The sequence below is a fragment of the Crassostrea angulata genome, chromosome 4, assembly GCF_025612915.1.
Source record: "Crassostrea angulata isolate pt1a10 chromosome 4, ASM2561291v2, whole genome shotgun sequence".
Lineage (NCBI taxonomy): Eukaryota > Metazoa > Mollusca > Bivalvia > Ostreida > Ostreidae > Magallana > Magallana angulata.
In genome coordinates, this window is record NC_069114.1 from 5,216,911 (window position 1) to 5,224,331 (window position 7,421).

At 32.0% G+C, this 7,421-nt stretch overlaps 1 pseudogene; it reads left to right on the forward strand.

Annotated features, from left to right (window-relative positions):
• The first annotated feature begins 3,840 nt into the window (after window positions 1–3,840).
• On the forward strand, window positions 3,841–6,912 carry LOC128181065 (short-chain collagen C4-like; annotated as a pseudogene).
• The last annotated feature ends 509 nt before the right edge of the window (window positions 6,913–7,421 follow it).

Genomic DNA, 7,421 nt, shown 5'->3' on the forward strand with positions numbered 1-7,421 from the left:
ATAAGTAAATGTATTGTTTAATTGCATAAAATGTACGATAATCCATATGACTTAACATTAATTTGAATGTCATTTTTTAAAAGTTTAAAGACGGAAAAAATTAGATCCTGCTGGAGATGACCCACACGTGTCTAGGACAATGGTTTACAAATAGCATCAGCGAAATAGAAATGGAAGGACTGATATTTTTGATGACGAGCGAAAAAGAACGCCGGAACTGAATTTGCCGGAACTACGAAATTAAATAATAATAAACGAGTCACTGTACCTGGTATGGCTGAGAATTTTCTTTTAGTGTTCCGACAAAACGTCAGATAATTAATTCCGAAAAAATATTTTAGAAGCAAAACATGTATCAATTTATATCAAAAACATGAATTTAAACAACACTAGAATTTCAGAATAATGATTGATAAATAGTAAAAAACTATAACTCATTTTAGGTTAACGTTTTAAGCCTTTTTCTGGCTTCAAAAAAATTATTTTAGCTTATAGTCCAGCTCATTCGGCATCTTGAGACCCCTTGCTGTTTAGATGCATCATTGGGTTAGAAATTGTCATTGCAATACAGCGCTGCTGCACATAGTTCATAAAGAAGTCAAGATATTTGGTTAAAAAACAAATCAATGACATAAGTAAATTGTGAACTGCTCAATTTACGTATGAAAAAATAAGAATTGACTGCTATTTGTGACAGGTACATAAAATACATCCTTTAAGCATTATAAGTCAGCATTATTAGATATAATAATGATTCTTTTTTGGGCAATATTATCGACAAACTAAGTTAAACTTGTAATATTTATATCTGGTGAATGAATGATTAATGTTAATTCAAATCAGTTATCTATTTCCGATGTTGTCAAAAAGTTTGCCAATGCATTAGGTATGCATTTCAAATTTGAGCTGCTTTCATATGAATCACATGACAAATTTTATCATTATTTTGCCCTATTTATCATATAAAAAAGATCACTTGCTTTTGGTTTTGTCCGTTTATTTCAATCGAATAGACGATTAAAAAAAAATTGCCCCTAAGATTTTAAGAAAAGAAGAAAAAAAAAGTGAAATGATATACTGATTAATTAAGACGGTTTAAAATCACGTAACTATTTTTAGAATCGGTAGGACAACAAAGAAATACCCTTAGGCAAAGTAGTTTCTATAATTGAAGAGTGTATAAGCATTTATTAGGACATTTTAAATCAGAATGCTAGACACATGTAAGAAAAGAGGATTTTCATTTTTTAAGGAAGTGTCAAAATTGAATTATTATTCAAAGGAAGGAATTGAAATTTGTTTGATGTACACCCTTTCCAAAACTGTGAAGTTACATACATTTACTTTCATTTTCATAGTTTTTCAATGCAGATGCATTTTGATGGAAAACAAATCAGACTTCACACCACGAAATTTCAACAGGAGAGAGACAATTTGATGACATCTTATTCAAGAGTTCCCTCGTTGCTGAACAAAAATTAGGGTCGGAGCTGTGAACCGTAATGTTAATATTACCGCCTATGGAAATTGCATTAGTGGACCATACCCATAAACTTTAAGCTTCCGTAAAGTTTATATACATTTAAGAGTGAATCTTATTTACCTTAATATTGATGCACCTACATTTAATAGACATTCATCTTTCATTTCTTTACAAAACAATATTTTTAATGACGTACATTTTGCCTACTCAGAGTAGTTTTTTTATTTCAAAAAGAAGAATATTAATAAACACTTTCGAAGACAAATGAACTTGAATTTATAACAAGTTACCCTTGTATCAAATATGACGTTAATGTGATTTTGACGTGCATTGTGTGAAAGACAATCTGACATAACGTGTAAAATCAATGTGATGTGTGTATATAAGGATGTAAAGGATCCAGTGTTCTCGTGACATCTTAAATAATATTTTGAACTACCATGTACGTTGGACATTGCTTCTCTGCGGTACGTATACGATAAGGGAATAATCCACGTTATTAATATAAACAATAAAGCAAAAAATTTTAAAATCGGATAATTCTTGGAAAATGTTAAAGTCATTATTTCATCAATCATTTTAAGATTTAAATTGTTAACAGTTTGTCTATGTACAGTACCCGCAACGTTATTTTTCATAATCCTATCCTATCGTATCGTGTATCAATCCTATCGTATCGTGCGTGTATACTGTTCTATCGTGTGTTAATTCTATCCTATCATGCGTGTATGCTGTTCTATCGTGCGTTAATCCTATCCTATCGTGCGTTTATCCTATCAGGTTTATCGTTTAATTTCAACTATTCTTCCGTTTATCCTATCGTGTTAATCGTTTCGTGCCTTTTCATAAGCAAGTAAATTTATTACTAAGTTGCAACTCGTTCGGTGCACAGTATACGAATATTTATCGAACAAGAATTGTAAAATCCTATCCAACATTCCGTCAGGATACTAATTTGTAAATTTTTTAGATCAAAATTATTCAATATCATATGTAAATCATATCTGTTAACATTGAAAATGAAAAAAAGTTCCTATGAACAAGGTAACATATTTACCTTTATATCGATTATATTAAATCGTACGCAGAGTGTATACCTGCGTAAACATTAACTTTTATGCAATATAATTTTGATGCATCATATTTTACAGAAAGAAAACCATTTATGATATAATTCATATTTAATTAAAACCCGAGTTGTATTTTGAACCCGTTTTTTTCCGTGTGATATTTGATTTCAGGCTGAAATGTTCTCGGCAATCAGCTAGGGTGTGTGGTAATGAAAACAATGTTAACAAATCATACGCAGAATGTATCTGCGTAGATATTTATTTAACTTGACTGTAATAATTTTGTTACACCCGTACAGGCTACCATAGGTAGAACTCTTTTGTCAAGTGAGGTAATTTTATATCTTGTTACGTTATTCTGTTTATTTGGCGGTAAGCACATGGTGCAGCAAAGTCAGGAAAACCCTCATATATTGCGAAAATAAGAAAAATAAGGCACAAGGAGGTAAATACATTTATATTTTGTGTAAAGATCATTTGCTTATTCTAATATTAATTTTCAATACAAGTACATGTATATTGAATTTTGTGTAATTGTTTACAGTTTCACGGTGAAGTTTGGTACTGTTTGTGACTCTGCGGCGGGAATACCCGTATTTTTGTTCTACATTAAAATTCATCAGTCAAAACCAAGTCAACTTTGTTTTATCTACGAGAGGGTCGATCCATAACCGCACATCTCTGCCGTAACAAATTCGTTTTTTATGCATCATTTTCTTATACAGAAAGAAATGTACTTATGATAGATTTTATATTTACTTTATACAAGAGTTGGATTTATATAATTAAACCCGCTATTTTCCGAGTGATTTAATCTCGGGCTGAAATATTCGCGGCAATCGGCTAGGGTGTTCGGTAATGAAATTAATTTTAACAATACAGAAAATTTATTGATCATTAAAGCTCATGATTTTAGTTGAAAAAAATTAACTGGTCATTTTTATACATTCTATAAATGATGCAGCGATGATTAACAACTCGGCAATTGTTACTAAAAAGAAATTCCACGTAAATCTTTATTTGTACGTGTTCTCTCTCAAATTCTGCCATTATCAGTTTGTTCGTAAATATCGTTTAAAGCGATCATACGTTTATCATGAACATCGTTTATCCTTTCCTATCGTGTATCAATCCTATCATATCGTGCGTGTATACTGTTCTATCGTGCGTTAATCCTATCCTTTCGTGCGTGTATGCTGTTCTATCGTGCGTTAATGCTATGCTATCGTGCGTGAATCCTATCCTATCGTTTATCTTGTAAACAATAACGTTGCAGGTACTGTATCACAGATGATGGAATTCATGCTGTTTCTACTGTTTCTTGCTGTCGTACAATCTGAGGAAAAAAACGGAAGTTGTAAGGACATGTTACAGGGTTATCTGACAGGGCAACTATCGTCTGCTCTAGGAGCGTACCAAGTAGAGACATTAAAGAGGGAGTTCAAAAGTTTTACTGACGTCATCGAAAAATCCATGAGGGCATTTGAAAGAAATGTTGAGACAAAGCTGAGAAGCATCCAAAGTATGCCGAATAATATTAATGCCATAGTGTCTTTTTTTTAAATTGTAATTTCATATCCATTTATATAACCTTAATTCGTTTCCAGGCACATCAAATGGAAGCGCTATTTACACAAGGTGGGGTAAAAAGAGCTGTCCTAAAAGTGCGAAACTAGTTCTGTCAGGTAATCTTTGATATGTAGATTTGATAAAAAAAAGTTACTGTATTTAAATCAAGCAACTTTAATAAAAAAAAAAAAAAAAACTAGTGATTTTTAATGTGTCTTTAAGCTGACTTTGTATTTAGTATAAACGTAGAATTTAATATTTTCTTAATCATATTTATTTTTTTTAATGATGATATTTACTCATAGTTTAAGTTGTCAAGCGCATGAGTAGATATTTTTTCTAATACACTAAATGTCTATAATAAATATATTAAATATTTTTGCTATTATAAGGAACCATGCTTCAGTAAAAGTCACATGTGGCAAAACAAGAATATTCTAGCTAAATGTTTCCCTTTTTACTTCAATATGTTTGACATGATTATATTTACAAACTTTTAATTACTTTTGTTATTAAACATTTTTTTCTAATTAGCTGCAATGTCTTTCTTCAACGTCAATTGTAAATCATTAAATCAGTTTTAATTCATGAAGGATGTGTTCACAAATAAAAACATCCCAATTATTACGTTATATTTTGTAGAATCATTTAAAAAACAAATGAATTCTAATATTCAAAAGACACTGTCTTATAAATTATGTCATTGATGTAGTTTCTTAAAGTAAAAAACAGCAGCAGGATCAGAGGTTTATACGATACAAAAAACAATTCATAACCGTCCTTTGAAATATTTCACAAATTCTATCATAATCTATCCTTCAGAGCCATGTGGTGTTTTTTTTTAATTAAATATTTGTTTAATCCTTTTTGCAAGTTATCTTACCCACAAAAATGTTTGCATTGTATTCATATCAAAAGGATATTAAGTATAAAGAAATCTAAACGTAAATGTTTTATAGGATATGTTGGAGGATCACATTATACAAATACTGGGGCAGCAGTTGACGCTCTTTGTTTACCGAGGAATCCAGAATGGGGAAACTACAGAGATGGAACAGATGGATACAAAGCATAGTCTCTGGAGCGGACTACGAAACACATGGATTGTTTGGCAAGTGGCATAGTGTAAATGAACACGACGTTCCTTGTGCTGTATGTTTGGTTCGCAGCAGATCTGTTGTAAAGATGTTTCCAGGTACGCTCAAGAGTGTATTATTTATTAATTGATAACACGTCGTCTTTGCATTAAAAAAAATCAGGAAAACGTTATCTTATTTTGTGTTAAGTTAAACGCAAAATTTTTGAGCAAGTTTATTTTTGTGCCACTTAAAATATTTTAGGTAGAAAAACGTGTGATAACGGATGGAAGTTGGAATACCACGGCTACCTCATGGCAGGACACCATAATCATATTGCGGGAACAACATATACGTGCGTCGATAGTGACCCAGGGACCTTACAAGGCGGCCATACTGACAATCACGGTTACTTGTTCTATATGGTGGAGGCAAGACGTGGCTCCCTGAAGTGCCCACCCTATGTTGAGGGTAGAGAATTTGTCTGCGCTGTTTGTTCACTAGAGAAATAAAAACAAATAATTTATACTGCTGCATTTGTTTTATTCGGTGTTCTTATGTAAACGTTATTGGGAATTGGTGTACATATCTTTAAGACAAAATAGTTCAATGTTTATTACACGTTCTCTTTCTAAAATTAAGGGTTGATCAAATTAGAGGAAAAGTATCAATTGAAATCATATGTTCAATGTACAGGCGTATGGTATACTAAATAAAAGCATATATATCTACTGTGATAATACTTGTCAGTGTAATAAACGTTTTTGTTTTATATGCAAATATTTTTGACTAAGGGAGAGTTTCAACATGCCGCCTTGTGACACCTACTTTTGACAGTAACATTAATTTACACCCAAACACAATTAAACATATCCTTGAATTGTGTCTCACGCGAGACAGAGTGTCCTTTCTGGTTAACAATGTCATATGAATTTAAAAATAAGGCTGACGTGTGTGTTTCACATTGCGTTTGTATTGTTATCAGTTTATATATTTCATGTGGCTAAACCAAGAATTGTTCGGGAATCAACGCCTTGCTGCTAAAAGTTTACAATAAAATGGAAAGCAACGTTTATTCAGATTGATCCGATCAAACAATTTTTGTTATAAAGTTGTCAATGTTGCTTCACAATTTTTTTTTATTAACTGACACTTCAGAATGTGGTCATCTTCAAATATCAACTCAAGACAGAATATGAAACAAGTGGATTGTTCGGCAAGTGGCACAATGTGTATGTGAACACGACGTTACTTGTGCTGTATGTTTGGTTCGCACCAGATCTGTTGTCAAGATGTTTCCGGGTACGCTTAAGAGTGTATTATTTTGATAATTGATAACACTTCGTCAATACATTAATAAAATATCATATATACTTTTGGAAAAATGTCATTTTATTTGGTGTTAAGTTACACGCATAATAAAATTTTTGAGCAAGCTTATTTTTGTGCCACTTAAAATATTTTAGGAAGAAAAACTTGTGATAACGGATGGAAGTTGGAATACCACGGCTACCTAATGGCAGGGTACCATGGTCATAATGCTGGAACAACATATAAGTGTGTTGATAGTGACCCAGAGAGCTTACAAGGAAGTCAAACTAACAACAACGGATACCTGTTCTATATGGTGGAGGCAGTATGTGGCTCCCTGAAGTGCCCTCCTTATGTTGACGGAAGAGAATTTGTTTGCGGTGTTTGTTCCTTAGAAAATTAGACACAAACACTTAATACTGGCGCATTTGTTATATTTAGTGTTCTGAAGTAAAAGTGATCGTAATTTTGTAGACATATTTTTAAAACAAAAAAAATATATTTTAGATCATACGTTACCTTTCCAATACTTGTCATTTTAACACACTTTTTCTTTTATGCAAATATTTTTATTAAAGGAGAGTTTAACACTGTCGCCCTGTGACTCTTAGTTTTGACATTAATATTAGTTCACACACCCAGACAAAATCATTTCTCAGTTGAATCTTACGTTTTCAAAAAGGTGGCTCCCATCAGCCATGTACCTCCCTTCACTTGACTCTACACTAATTTATTGTTTCGGCGGTGTGATACGAGGTAAATGAGTAATAAATGGTTTTCAAAAAGGAATCGGTTTATAATATAGGTATTCCGTTTTTAAAAATTTTAATGCTGCAAATCCGCCTCATCAGAAGTTATTTTGCATAACTGTCTGTCCATGTATATAGTATATATTAGTTATTGTTTAATTAT